Source organism: Triticum dicoccoides, chromosome 6A (genome assembly GCF_002162155.2).
Source record: "Triticum dicoccoides isolate Atlit2015 ecotype Zavitan chromosome 6A, WEW_v2.0, whole genome shotgun sequence".
NCBI lineage: Eukaryota > Viridiplantae > Streptophyta > Magnoliopsida > Poales > Poaceae > Triticum > Triticum dicoccoides.
The window spans coordinates 458,405,516-458,421,620 of record NC_041390.1 but is presented as its reverse complement, the minus strand read 5'-3'; positions in this window follow the sequence as shown (position 1 = coordinate 458,421,620).

Genomic DNA, 16,105 nt, shown 5'->3' with positions numbered 1-16,105 from the left:
TGTTCGCTCTATCACTATGTCGCGCTACCTACCGCTTGTTTATCATGCCTCCCATATTGCCATGTGAAGCCTCTAACCCACCTTCCCACTAAATTGTTGTTTGGCTATGTTACCGCTTTTGCTCAGCCCCTCTTATAGCGTTGTTAGTTGCAGGTGAAGTTGAAGTTTGTTCCATGTTGGAACATGGATATGTTGGGATATCACAATATCTCTTATTTTAATTAATGCATCTATATACTTGGTAAAGGGTGGAAGGCTCGGCCTTATGCCTGGTGCTTTGTTCCACTCTTGCCGCCCTAGTTTCCGTCATACCGGTGTTATGTTCCTTGATTTTGCGTTCCTTACGCGGTTGGGTGTTATGTTCCTTGATTTTGCGTTCCTTACGCGGTTGGGTGTTATGGGAACCCCTTGACAGTTTGCTCTGAATAAAACTCCTCCAGCAAGGCCCAACCTTGGTTTTACATTTGCCTAACAACCTATTACTTTTCCCTTGAGTCGGCCAACCCGAGGGTCATCTTTATTTTAACCCCCGGGGCCAGTGCTTCTCTAAGTGTTGGCCCGAACCGGGCAGCCTACGGGGCCACCTCGCGGCAACTTGGGGGCTGGTTTTACTCGTAGCTTGACCTATCCGGTGTGTCCTGAGAACTAGATACGTGCGACTCCTATCGGGATTGTCGACACATCGGGCGGCTTTGCTGGTATTGTTTTACCATTGTCGAAATGTCTTGTAACAGGGATTCCGAGACTGATCGGGTCTTCCCGAGAGAAGGAATATCTCCGTGAGAGCTTGTGATGGGCTAAGTTGGGACACCCCTGCAGGGTATAAACTTTCGAGAGCCGTGTCCGCGGTTATGTGGCAGATGGGAATTTGTTAATGTCCGGTTGTAGAGAACTTGACACTTGACTTAATTAAAATGCATCAACCGTGTGAGTAGCCGTGATGGTCTCTTTTCGGCGGAGTCCGGGAAGTGAACACGGTCTTGTGTTATGCTTGAACGTAAGTAGTTTCAGGATCACTTCTTGATCACTTCTAGCTTCTCGACCGCTGCGTTGCTTTTCTTCTCGCTCTTATTTGCGTATGTTAGCCACCATATATGCTTAGTGCTTGCTGCAGCTCCACCTCACTACCTTATCCTACCCATAGGCTTAAATAGTCTTGATCTTGCGGGTGTGAGATTGCTGAGTCCTCGTGACTCAGAGATACTTCCAAACAATTGCATGTGCCGATGATACCAGTGCAGGTGATGCACCCCATCTCAAGTGGGAGCTCGATGAAGATCTTGATCGTTGTTTTGTTTCGTTTCCTGTTGATCAGTAGTGGATCCCAGTTGGGACGATTGGGGATCTAGCATTTGGGGTTGTCTTCTTTATTTTGATTCCGTAGTCGGACCTTTGATTGTACTTTGGATGATGTATGGATTTTTTATGTATTGTGTGAAGTGGCGATTGTAAGCCAACTCTTTATCCCTTTCTATACACTACATGGGATTGTGTGAAGATTACCCCTCTTGCGATAAAACTACCATGCGGCTATGCCTCTAAGTCGTGCCCCGACACGCGTGAGATATAGCGGCATTGTGGGTTGATACTTCTCCAACGTATCTATGATTTTTGATTGCTCCATGCTATATTATCTACTATTTTGGACTATATTGGGCTTTATTTTCCACTTTTATATTATTTTTGGGACTAACCTATTAACCGGAGGCCCAGCCCAGAATTGATGTTTTTTGCCTATTTCAGTGTTTTGAAGAAACGTAATATCAATCGGAGTCCAAACGGAATAAAACCTTCGGGAACGTGATTTTCTCACCGAACGTGATCCAGGAGACTTGGACCCTGCTCCAAGGAACAAAAGAGGATGTCACGAGGGTGGGGGGCACGCCCCCCCTAGGGCGCGCCCCCTGCCTCGTGGGCCCCTTGTTGCTCCTCCGGCGTACTTCTTCCTCCTATATATACACACGTACCCACAAACGATCAGGACAGGAGCCAAAAACCTAATTCCACCGCCGCAACTTTCTGTATCCACGAGATCCCATCTTGGGGCCTATTCCAGAGCTCCACCGGAAGAGGGCTGTCATCACGGAAGGCTTCTACATCATCCTAGCCTCTCCGATGAAGTGTGAGTAGTTTACCTCAGACCTTCGGGCCCATAGTTAGTAGCTAGATGGCTTCTTCTCTCTCTTTGAATCTCAATACAAAGTTCTCCCCCTCTCTTGTGGAGATCTATTCGATGTAATCTTCTTTTTGCGGTGTGTTTGTTGAGATCGATGAATTGTGGGTTTATGATCAAGTCTATCTATGAATAATATTTGAATCTTCTCTGAATTCTTTTATGTATGATTGGTTATCTTTGCAAGTCTCTTCGAATTATTCGTTTGGTTTGGCCAACTAGATTGGTAGTTCTTGCCATGGGAGGAGTGTTTAGCTTTGGGTTCGATCTTGCGGTGTCCTTACCCAGTGAAAGAAGGGGCAACAAGGCACGTATTGTATCGTTGCCATCGAGGATAACAAGATGGGGTTTATTTCATATTGCATGAATTTATCTCTCTACATCATTTCATCTTGCTTAAGGCGGTACTCTGTTTTTAACTTAATACTCTAGTTGCATGCTGGATAGCGGTCGATGAGTGGAGTAATAGTAGTAGATGCAGAATCGTTTCGATCTACTTGTCACGGACGTGATGCCTATATACATGATCATGCCTAGATATTCTCATAACTATGCTCAATTCTGTCAATTGCTCAACAGTAATTTGTTCACCCACCGTAGAATACTTATGCTCTTGAGAGAAGCCACTAGTGAAACCTATGGCCCCCGGGTCTATTCTCATCATATCAATCTCCATCACTTTAATCTTGCTTTGCTTTTTTACTTTACTTTTACTTTTTACTTTGCATATTTATACCAAAAATACCAAAAATATTATATCTATCAGATCTCACTCTCGTAAGTGAACGTGAAGGGATTGACAACCCCTAATCGCGTTGGTTGCGAGTAGCTATCGCTTTGTGCAGGTACGAGGGACTTGAGCGTGGCCTCCTACTGGATTGATACCTTGGTTCTCAAAAACTGAGGGAAATACTTACGCTACTCTGCTGCATCATCCCTTCCTCTTCGGGGAAAACCAACGCAAGCTCAAGACGTAGCAAGAAGGATTTCTGGTGCCGTTGCCGGGGAGGTTCGCACAAGTCAAGATTTGACTCCCGACAACGAGCCATTTCTGGCGCCGTTGCCGGGGAGTCTACGCAAAAAGTCAAACATACCAAGTACCCATCACAATCCCTATCTCTCGCATTACATTATTTGCCATTTGCCTCTCGTTTTCCTCTGCCCCCAATTCACCCTTGCCGTTTTATTCACCCTCTCTCTCTCTATCCTCCCTCTCTATTTGCCTCTTTTTTCCCGTTTGCTTTTGTTTGCTCGTGTGTTAGATTGCTTGTTTGTCGCGATGGCTCAAGATACTACCAAATTGTGTGACTTCACTAATACAAATAATAATGATTTCCTTAGCACTCTGATTGCTGCTCTTACCGATGTTGAATCTTGTGAAATTAATACTGCTTTGTTGAATCTTGTTATGAAAGATCAATTCGCCGGCCTTCCTAGTGAAGATGCCGCTACTCATCTGAATAGCTTCGTTGATTTATGTGATATGCAAAAGAAAAAAGATGTCAATAATGATGTCGTTAAATTGAAGCTATTTCCTTTTTCGCTTAGAGATCATGCTAAAGCTTGGTTTTTGTCTTCGCCTAAAAATAGTATTGATTCATGGAACAAGTGCAAAGATGCTTTTATCTCTAAGTATTTTCCTCCCGCTAAGATCATCTCTCTTAGAAACGATATTATGAACTTTAAAAAACTTGATCATGAACATGTTGCACAAGCTTGGGAGAGAATGAAATTAATGATACGTAATTGCCCTACTCATGGTTTGAACTTGTGGATGATCATACAAATTTTTTATGCCGGATTGAATTTTGCTTCTAGAAATCTTTTAGATTCGGCCGCGGGAGGCACTTTTATGGAAATCACTTTAGGAGATGCTACTAAACTCCTAGATAATATTATGGTTAATTATTCTCAATGGCATACTGAAAGATCTTCTAATAAAAAAGTGCATGCGATAGAAGAAATTAATGTGTTGAGTGGAAAGATGGATGAACTTATGGAATTATTTGCTACTAAGAGTGTTTCTTCTGATCCTAATGATATGCCTTTGTCTACTTTGATTGAGAATAACAATGAATCTATGGATGTGAATTTTGTTGGTAGGAATAATTTTGCTAATAACGCTTATAGAGGGAATTTTAATCCTAGGCCATATCCTAGTAATCCTTCTAATAATTATGGTAATTCCTACAACAACTCTTATGGAAATTATAATAAGATGCCCCCTGAATTTGAGAATAGTGTTAAAGATTTTATGAATTCACAAAAGAATTTTAATGCTTTGCTTGAGGAGAAATTGCTTAAAGTTGATGATTTGGCTAGAAACGTTGATAGAATTTCTCTTGAGGTTGATTCTTTAAAGCTTAGATCTATTCCTCCTAAGCGTGATATCAATGAGTCTCTCAAAGCCATGAGAATTTCCATTGATGAGTGCAAGGAAAGAAACGCTAGGATGCATGCTTCCAAAGATGCCTTTATTAAAGTGTGTTCTTCCAATACCTATGAAAATCAAGATGAAGATCTAAAAGTTATTTATGTGTCTCCTATTAAATCTTTATTTTGCAATATGAATCTTGATGAAATTGAATATGATCTTCCTTTACCTAGAAGGCGTTCTAAAAATTCGGAGTATTTAGATCTTAATGATGAAATTAATGAAAGTGAGATTGAAAGAAATAAAAATCTAGATGTTGCTAAACCCACTATATTGGATTTCAAGGAATTTAATTATGAAAGTTGCTCTTTAATTGATTGTATTTCCTTGTTGCAATCCGTGCTAAATTCTCCACATGCTTATAGTCAAAATAAAGCCTTCACCGAACATATTGTTGATGCCTTGATGCAATCTTATGAAGAAAAACTTGAGTTGAAAGTTTCTATCCCTAGAAAACTCTATGATGAGTGGGAACCAACTATTAAAATTAAAATAAAAGATCATGAGTTTTATGCTTTGTGTGATTTGGGTGCTAGTGTCTCTACTATTCCCAAGACTTTATGTGATTTGCTAGATTTCCGTAATTTTGATGATTGCTCTCTAAACTTGCATCTTGCGGATTCCACTATTAAGAAACCTATGGGAAGGATTAATGATGTTCTTATTGTTGCAAATAGGAATTATGCGCCCGCAGATTTCATTGTTCTTGATATAGATTGCAATCCTTCTTGCCCTATTATTCTTGGTAGACCTTTCCTTAGAACAGTTGGTGCGATTATTGATATGAAGGAAGGGAATATTAGATTTCAATTTCCATTAAAAAAGGGCATGGAACACTTTCCAAGAAAGAAAATAAAATTACCATATGAAACTATCATGAGAGCTACTTATGGATTGCCTACCAAAGATGGCAATACCTAGATCTATCCTCGCTTTTATGCCTAGCTAGGGGCGTTAAACGATAGCGCTTGTTGGGAGGCAACCCAATTTAATTTTTATTCCTTGCTTTTTTCTCCTGCTTAGTAATAAATAAATTATTTAGCCTCTGTTTTGGTTGTGTTTTTTGTTTTTAATTAGTGTTTGTGCCAAGTAGAACCGTTGGGAAGACTTGGGGAAGTCTTGTTGAACTTGCTGTAAAAAACAGAAACTTTAGCGCTCACGAGAACTGCTGTCATTTTTATTTGAAGAGTGCTATTTAGTTAATTATTTTTGAATATGATTAATAGATAAATTACTCACGTCCAGCAATTTATTTTAGAATTTTTGGGGTTCCAGATCTTGCGCTAGCTACAGATTACTACAGATTGTTCTGTTTTTGACAGATTCTGTTTTTTGTGTGTTGTTTGCTTATTTTGATGAATCTATGGCTAGTAAAATAGTTTATAATCCATATAGAAGTTGGAATACAGTAGGTTTAACACCAATATAAATAAAGAATGAGTTCATTACAGTACCTTGAAGTGGTCTTTTGTTTTCTTTCGCTAACGGAGCTCACGAGTTTTCTATTTTGAGTTTTGTGTTGTGAAGTTTTTAAGTTTTGGGTGAATTCTTTTGATGGATCATGGAACAAGGAGTGGCAAGAGCCTAATCTTGGGGATGCCCATGGCACCCCCAATATAATCCAAGGACACCAAAAAGTCAAAGCTTGGGGATGCCCCGGAAGGCATCCCCTCTTTCGTCCACTTCCATCGGTAATTTACTTGGAGCTATATTTTTATTCACCAACATGATATGTGTTTTGCTTGGAGCGTCTTGTATTATTTGTGTCTTTGTCTCTTAGTATGCCACAATCATCCTTGCTGCACACACCTTTTGAGAGAGCCGTACATGAACTAAAATTTGATAGAATACTCTATGTGCTTCACTTATATTTTTTGAGCTAAGTAATTTTGCTCTATGTGCTTCACTTAGATCTTTTAGAGCACGGTGGTGGATTTGTTTTAAAGAAACTATTGATCTCTCATGCTTCACTTAAATTATTTTGAGAGTCTCTTAATAGCATGGTAATTTGCTTAATAATAATATGCTTGGTATTCAAGATTTGTGAAACTTTCTTTTGAGTGTGTTGAATACTAAGAAAAGATTGAAGCATGATAATTGTTTTGAGATATGGAGGTGATAATATTAAAGTCATGCTAGTTGATTAGTTGTGAATTTAAAGAATACTTGTGTTAAGGTTTGTGATTCCCGTAGCATGCACGTATGGTGAACCGTTATGTGACGAAGTCGGAGCATGATTTATTTATTGATGGTCTTCCTTATGAGTGGTGGTCGGGGACGAGCGATGGTCTTTTCCTACCAATCTATCCCCCTAGGAGCATGCGCGTAATACTTTTCTTTGATAACTTCTAGATTTTTGCAATAAGTATGTGGGTTCTTTATGACTAATGTTGAGTCCATGGATTATACGCACTCTCACCCTTCCACCTTTGCTAGCCTCTCTAATACCGCGCACCTTCCGCCGGTATCATACACCTACCATATACCTTCCTCAAAACAGCCACCATACCTACCTATTATGGCATTTCCATAGCCATTCCGAGATATATTGCCATGCAACTTTCCACCATCTAATTCATCATGACACATTCATCATTGTCATATTGCTTAGCATGATCATGTAGTTGACATAGTATTTGTGGCAAAGCCACAGTTCATAATTCCTTCATACTTGTCACTCTTGATTCATTGCAAATCCCGGTACACCGCCGGAGGCATCCATATAGAGTCATACTTTTTTTTAGAATCGAGTTGTAATCATTGAGTTGTAAATAAATAAAAGTGTGATGATCATCATTCAATAGAGCATTGTCCAATAAAAAGGCCAAAGAAAAAAAGAAGGCCCAAAAAAAGAAAATAAATAAAAAGGGGCAATGCTACTATCCTTTTTTCCACACTTGTGCTTCAAAGTAGCACCATGATATAGCGAGTCTCATATATTGTGCTTCAAAGTAGCACCATGTTCTTCATATAGAGAGTCTCATATGTTGTCACTTTCATATATTAGTGGGAATTTTACATTATAGAACTTGGCTCGTATATTCCAATGATGGGCTTCCTCAAATTGCCCTAGGTCTTCGTGAGCAAGCAAGTTGGATGCACACCCACTAGTTTCTTTTGTTGAGCTTTCATACATTTATAGCTCTAGTCCATCCGTTGCATGGCAGTCCCTACTCACTCACATTGATATCTATTGATGGGCATCTCCATAGCCCGTTGATACGCCTAGTTGATGTGAGACTATCTTCCCCTCCTTTTTGTCTTCTCCACAACCACCATTCTATTCCACCTATAGTGCTATATCCATGGCTCACGCTCATGTATTGCGTGAAGATTGAAAAAGTTTTGAAAAAGTTAGAGTATGAAACAATTGCTTGGCTTGTCATCGGGGTTGTGCATGATTTAAATACTTTGTGTGGTGAAGATGGAGCATAGCCAGACTATATGATTTTGTAGGGATAACTTTCTTTGGCCATGTTATTTTTGAGAAGACATAATTGCTTTGTTAGTATGCTTGAAGTATTATTATTTTATGTCAATATAAACTTTTGTCTTGAATCTTTCTAATCTGAATATTCATACCACAATTAAGAATATTTGCATTGAAATTATGCCAAGTAGCACTCCGCATCAAAAATTCTTTTTTATCATTTACCTACTCGAGGACGAGCAGGAATTAAGCTTGGGGATGCCTGATACGTCTCCAACGTATCTATAATTTTTGATTGCTCCATGCTATATTGTCTACTGTTTTGGACTATATTGGGCTTTATTTTCCACTTTTATATTATTTTTGGGACTAACCTATTAACTGGAGGCCCAGCCCAGAATCGCTGTTTTTTTGCCTATTTCAGTGTTTTGAAGAAACGGAATATCAATCGGAGTCCAAACGGAATAAAACCTTCGGGAACGTGATTTTCTCACCGAACGTGATCCAGGAGACTTGGACCCTGCTCCAAGGAACAAAAGAGGAGGTCACGAGGGTGGGGGCGCCCCCCTAGGGCGCGCTCCCCTGCCTCGTGGGCCCCTCATTGCTCCTCCGGCGTACTTCTTCCTCCTAAATATACACACGTACCCCCAAACGATCAGGACAGGAGCCAAAAACCTAATTCCACCGCCGCAACTTTCTGTATCCAGGAGATCCCATCTTGGGGCCTGTTCCGGAGCTCAGCCGGAAGAGGGCCGTCATCACGGAGGGCTTCTACATCATCCTGGCCTCTCCGATGAAGTGTGAGTAGTTTACCTCAGACCTTCGGGTCCATAGTTAGTAGCTAGATGGCTTCTTCTCTCTCTTTGAATCTCAATACAAAGTTCTCCCCCTCTCTTGTGGTGATCTATTCAGTGTAATCTTCTTTTTGCGGTGTGTTTGTTGAGATCGATGAATTGTGGGTTTATGATCAAGTCTATCTATTAATAATATTTGAATCTTCTCTGAATTCTTTTATGTATGATTGGTTATCTTTGCAAGTCTCTTCGAATTATCTGTTTGGTTTGGCCAACTAGATTGGTAGTTCTTGCCATGGGAGAAGTGTTTAGCTTTGGGTTCGATCTTGCGGTGTCCTTACCCAGTGATAGAAGGGGCAACAAGGCACGTATTGTATCGTTGCCATCGTGGATAACAAGATGGGGTTTATTTCATATTGCATGAATTTATCTCTCTACATCATGTCATCTTGCTTAAGGCGTTACTTTGTTTTTAACTTAATACTCTAGATGCATGCTGGATAGCGGTCGATGAGTGGAGTAATAGTAGTAGATGCAGAATCGTTTCGATCTACTTGTCACGGGCGTGATGCCTATATACATGATCATGCCTAGATATTCTCATAACTATGCTCAATTCTGTCAATTGCTCAACAGTAATTTGTTCACCCACCGTAGAATACTTATGCTCTTGAGAGAAGCCACTAGTGAAACCTATGGCCCCCGGGTCTATTCTCATCATAACAATCTCCATCACTTTAATCTTGCTTTGCTTTTTTTACTTTGCTTTTACTTTTTACTTTGCATCTTTATACCAAAAATACCAAAAATATTATATCTATCAGATCTCACTCTCGTAAGTGACCATGAAGGGATTGACAACCCCTAATCGCATTGGTTGCGAGTAGCTATCGCTTTGTGCAGGTACGAGGGACTTGAGCGTGGCCTCCTACTGGATTGATACCTTGGTTCTCAAAAACTGAGGGAAATACTTACGCTACTCTGCTGCATCATCCCTTCCTCTTCGGGGAAAACCAACGCAAGCTCAAGACATAGCAAGAAGGATTTCTGGCACCGTTGCCGGGGAGGTTCGTGCAAGTCAAGATTTGACTCCCAACAACGAGCCATTTCTGGCGCCGTTGCCGGGGAGTCTACGCAAAAAGTCAAACATACCAAGTACCCATCACAATCCCTATCTCTGGCATTACATTATTTGCCATTTGCCTCTCGTTTTCCTCTCCCCCCAATTCACCCTTGCCGTTTTATTTGCCCTCTCTCTCTCTCTCTGTCCTCCCTCTCTATTTGCCCCTTTTTTCCCGTTTGCTTTTGTTTGCTCATGTGTTAGATTGCTTGTTTGTCGCGATGGCTCAAGATACTACCAAATTGTGTGACTTCACCAATACCAATAATAATGATTTCCTTAGCACTCCGATTGCTCCTCTTACCTATGTTGAATCTTGTGAAATTAATACTGCTTTGTTGAATCTTGTTATGAAAGATCAATTCGCCGACCTTCCTAGTGAAGATGCCGCTACTCATCTGAATAGCTTCGTTGATTTATGTGATATGCAAAAGAAAAAAGATGTCAATAATGATGTGATTAAATTGAAGCTATTTCCTTTTTCGCTTAGAGATCGTGCTAACACTAGTAGAAAACAGGGCTTTGGTCCAGGCCGGGTCAGCCCATTAGTCCCGATTCAGTCCAGAACAGGGACCAATGGGGGCATTGGTCCCGGTTTGTGAGCTCAGGGGGCCGGCCGGGCCACGTGGGCCATTGGTCCCAGTTCATCTGGACCTCTTGGTCCTGGTTGGTGGGACGAACCGGGACCAATGGGCCTCGCTCCTGGCCCACCACCATTGGTCCCGGTTGGTGGCTTGAACCAGGACCAAAGGCTCCCCTTTAGTCCCGGTTCATGCCACCAACCGGGACCAATGAGGTGCCTATATATACCCCCTCGCGTAAGAGCAGAGCCACTGCTCTGTTTTTTCTGGACGAGGGGGAGAGGGCTTGGTGGTGCTCTAGCTCACCTCCTATGCACAGAAGGTGTTCGATGGAATGCCCGAGCCACACTACTTAAGCTTTCTCCTCTCCAAGCTCGACCTTCAAGCTCCATTTTCCACAATATTTGTCTAGGTTTAGCGGTCCATCACGCCCCGTCCCCGTCTTCACCACCGTCGATCACCCGCGCCGAGCTCATCGCCGGCATCACCGTGGTGAGCCTCTTGTTCTTATCTTCTTTCTGAAAGGAAAAATATTCTTACTTGTATGTTTACATAGATACTTGTATTATTTTCTTACTTTTATTATTGCATCTTATATAGTGCAATGGTTTTGGTATCCGCCCCCGTCGGCCCTCGTCCTGTCTATGATTCGGATGTGGTATATATATTATCTTTATAACTATTGGTTGATTTATTGTTTATGAAAATTATGCCGACCAACGTGACATAGATTTTATTTATGTAGGATGTATGTGAATCGGAAATGCCAACCGACCCTATTGTCGAGAGGTTAAATTTAGTTGAAGAAGAAAACAATTTGTTGAAGGAAAAAATAAAAAAAATTGAGGAGGAGAAGATGATATTGGAGTTGCATGTTGCGGATGTCGTCGATGATGGATGCAATGCGCTTGAAGATTGGAAAGATTAGAAAATATGCCATTCATACCGAGGCTTGGTATCATTATGCCTTTGGATCAATTGTTACCTTGGTTGCGATTATGATCGCGTTTGTTTTCGCATTGAAATGTTTTACATAGTTTCAATGTATGGTTTAATTAATTAGATGCTGTGAAGAGCTATATGTTGTTAGATGAGAACTATGTATGCACTTTGGTTTTAATGTGATGATGAACTTCTATTAATTTGGACACTTAATTATATATAATGCATGCAGATGAATCGACAATGGATGTACGGTGACAGACACACCTGTGAGTACATTAAGGGCGTGCATGAATTTCTCGATGCGGCTGAGGCAAACAAGCAGAATGGTTTTATGTGTTGTCGATGCACTGAATGTGGGAATACGAGGTCTTACTCTAACTGGAAAATCCTTCACTCCCACCTGCTTTACAAGGGTTTCATGCCACACTATAATGTTTGGACGAGGCACGGAGAAATAGGGGTTATGATGGAAGACGGCGAAGAAGAAGAGTACGATGACAACTATGTGCCCCCTGAATACGGTGATGCTACAACGGGGGGAGCTAGTGAAAGATCAAGAGGAATCAGACGATGTGCCCAATGATGCTGCAACGGGTGAAGCTGCTGAAGATCAAGAGGAACCAGATGATGTGCCCGATGATGATGATCTCCGCCGGGTCATTGTCGATGCAAGGACGCAATGCGAAAGTCAAAAGGAGAAGCTGAAGTTCGATCGCATGTTAGAGGATCACAAAAAAGGGTTGTACCCCAATTGCGAAGATGGCAACACAAAGCTCGGTACCATACTGGAATTGCTGCAGTGGAAGGCAGAGAATGTTGTGGCTGACAAAGGATTTGAGAAGCTACTAAAAATATTGAAGAAGAAGCTTCCAAAGGATAACGAATTGCCCGACAGTACATATGCAGCAAAGAAGGTCATATGCCCTCTAGGATTGGAGGTGGAGAAGATACATGCATGCCCTAATGACTGCATCCTCTACCGTGGTGCATACAAGGATCTGAACGCATGCCCGGTATGCGGTGCATTGTGGTATAAGATCAGACGAGATGACCCTGGTGATGTTGATGGCGAGCCCCCCAGGAAGAGGGTTCCTGCAAAGGTGATGTGGTATGCTCCTATAATACCACGGTTGAAACATCTGTTCAGAAATGAAGAGCATGCCAAGTTGATGCGATGGCACAGTGAGAACCGAAAGAAAGATGGGAAGTTGAGAGCACCCGCTGACGGGTCACAGTGGAGAAAAATCGAGAGAAAGTACTGGGATGAGTTTGCAAAGGACCCAAGGAATATATGGTTTGCTTTAAGCGCGGATGGCATTAATCCTTTCGGGGAGCAGAGCAGCAATCACAGCACCTGGCCCGTGACTCTATGTATGTATAACCTTCCTCCTTGGATGTGCATGAAGCGGAAGTTCATTATGATGCCAGTTCTCATCCAAGGCCCTAAGCAACCCGGCAACGACATTGATGTGTACCTAATGCCATTAGTTGAAGAACTTTTACAGCTGTGGACTGGAAACGATGTACGTACGTGGGATGAGCACAGACATGAGGAATTTAACCTAAAGGCGTTGCTGTTCGTGACCATCAATGATTGGCCCGCTCTCAGTAACCTTTCAGGACAGACAAACAAAGGATACCACGCATGCACGCACTGTTTAGATGACACTGAAAGTATATACCTGGACAAATGCAGGAAGAATGTGTACCTGGGCCATCGTCGATTTCTTCCTACCAACCATCAATGTCGAAAGAAAGGCAAGCATTTCAAAGGCGAGGCAGATCACCGGAAGAAGCCCGCCATGCGTACTGGTGATCACGTACTTGCTATGGTCAATGATTTACACGTAATCTTTGGAAAGGGTCCCGGTGGACTAGCTGTTCCGAATGACGCTGAGGGACACGCACCCATGTGGAAGAAGAAATCTATATTTTGGGACCTACCCTACTAGAAAGACCTAGAGGTCCGCTCTTCAATCGACGTGATGCACGTGACGAAGAACCTTTGCGTGAACCTGCTAGGCTTCTTGGGTGTGTATGGGAAGACAAAAGATACACCTAAGGCACGGGAGGACCTGCAACATTTGCACAAGAAAGACGGCATGCCTCCGAAGCAGTATAAAGGTCCTGCCAGCTACGCTCTTATGAAAGAAGAGAAAGAAATCTTCTTTGAATGCCTGCTCAGTATGAAGGTCATGACTGGCTTCTCGTCGAATATAAAGGGAATAATAAATATGCCAGAGAAAAAGTTTCAGAACCTAAAGTCTCATGACTGCCACGTGATTATGACGCAACTGCTTCCGGTTGCATTGAGGGGGCTTCTACCGGAAAACGTCCGATTAGCCATTGTGAAGCTATGTGCATTCCTTAATGCAATCTCTCAGAAGGTGATCGGTCCAGAAATCGTACCAAGGCTAAGGAGTGATGTGGCGCAATGTATTGTCAGTTTCGAGCTGGTGTTCCCACCATCCTTCTTCAATATCATGACGCACATCCTAGTTCATCTAGTCGACGAGATTGTCATCCTGGGGCTCGTATTTCTACACAATATGTTCCCCTTTGAGAGGTTCATGGGAGTCCTAAAGAAATATGTCTGTAACCGCGCTAGGCCAGAAGGAAGCATCTCCATGGGCCATCAAACAGAGGATGTTATCGGGTTTTGTGTTGACTTCATTCCTGGCCTTAAGAAGATAGGTCTCCCTAAATCGCGGTATGAGGGGAGACTGATTGGAAAAGGCACTCTTGGAAGTGACTCAATAATATGCAGGGACGGATATTCTTGGTCTCAAGCACACTACACAGTTCTACAGAACTCTACCTTGGTGACCCCGTATGTCGATGAACACAAGAACAGTCTGCGCTCCAAACACCCGGAGCAGTGCGACGACTGGATTACATGTGAACACATCAGGACTTTCAGCAGTTGGTTGGAAACACGTCTCAGAGGTGACAACACTGTTTGTGATGAGTTGTACTTGTTGTCTAGGGGACCATCTTTGACTGTATTGACTTACAAAGGATACGAGATAAATGGGAATACATTTTACACGATCGCCCAAGATCAAAAGAGCACCAACCAAAACAGCGGTGTCCGCTTTGATGCAGCAACCGAGAGCGGAAAGGACACATATTATGGTTACATAGTGGACATATGGGAACTTGACTATGGACCTGATTTTAAGGTCCCTTTGTTTAAGTGCAAATGGGTCAATCACTCAGGCGGCGGGGTATAGGTAGACCCATAGTACAGAATGACAACAGTGGATCTGAAAAATGTTGGGTACACTGACGAACCGTTCGTCCTAGCCAATGATGTGGCACAGGTTATCTATGTGAAGGACATGTCTACCAAACCGAGTAAAAGAAAAGATAAGGAAGCGAATACATCATACGATGAGCCAAAGCGCCACATAGTTCTTTCAGGAAAAAGGGACATCTTGGGAGTGGACGGCAAACAGACATGTCTGAAGATTATGAAAAGTTTCATGAAATTTCTCCCTTCAATGTCAAGGCTGACCCAAGCATCCTGATAAACGATGAAGATTATCCATGGTTACGGCGCAATAAGCAAATGACACAAGCGAAGAAAAAGTGAAGACTTTCTCCCGCAACTATTATGATGATACCATGCCAACTTTGTAACACACGAGTATGCTATGCCAACTTTTTCAGAGTTCATTTGAAAACTATGAATTCAGGTCGAATTTTCTCTATAGATGCATCTATGTTCATTTTTTAGTAAAGTTAATCACAAACTTGTGATTCACACAAATTTCAAAGAATTCAAATTTTAACTATTCAAATTTGAAAACTAATGGCACTAACAAAAAGTTTATAATTTTTCTAAAACTAATGGCACTAACAGAAAGTTTATAATTTTCGGAGTTCATTTGGAATTCATTTGAAATGCTTTTCAATTTCAGGGTCTTATAGCTCAAAAAAATCAGTAAATGCATGAAAAATAACAAATGAAGTCAGAAAGGGTTGAAAATTGATGATGTGGCTTTGAATGTTGCATTTTGAACACAGAAAAAATATGGAGTTCAAATAAGTTCAAGAAAATGAAATCCCTTTGTAACAGATGATCTTTCGTCCGAAACCCTGATACTTCGAAAGAGATTGTCCGTTTTGTACACGAAGTGCATCCAGTTTTTCCCGTAACCATCTCAACTTTGTTGCACATGCTATGTGGGTGAAATGATGATACCATGCCAACTTTCAACCTTTTCGGAGTTCATTTGAAATGCTTTTCAATTTCAGGGTCTTATAGCTCAAAAAAGCAAAAGGAATCAACTAAAAAGTTTTTATAAACCTCTAGTATTTTTGAAACTAAACTTATATAAAATTTATGCAACTTAAATTCAGAAAGTATTTTTTGTTCAACACATTAATAGCAAAAAGAATTTAATAGCAAAAAAATAACAAAATTTGTTTTTGATTAAAACAGATATTAAAAATAACCTAAAATTACAAAATAGAGTATAATGATAAAACACTGTAATATTAAGTAGCAGGAAAAAGAATCACTCAAAAATCTAACTTCATAATAAAGTTTTTCATAAAGTAGTGATTCACATACATTTTAAAACTATAAGTATTTAGTACAAATAAAAAATAAAAAACAAAAA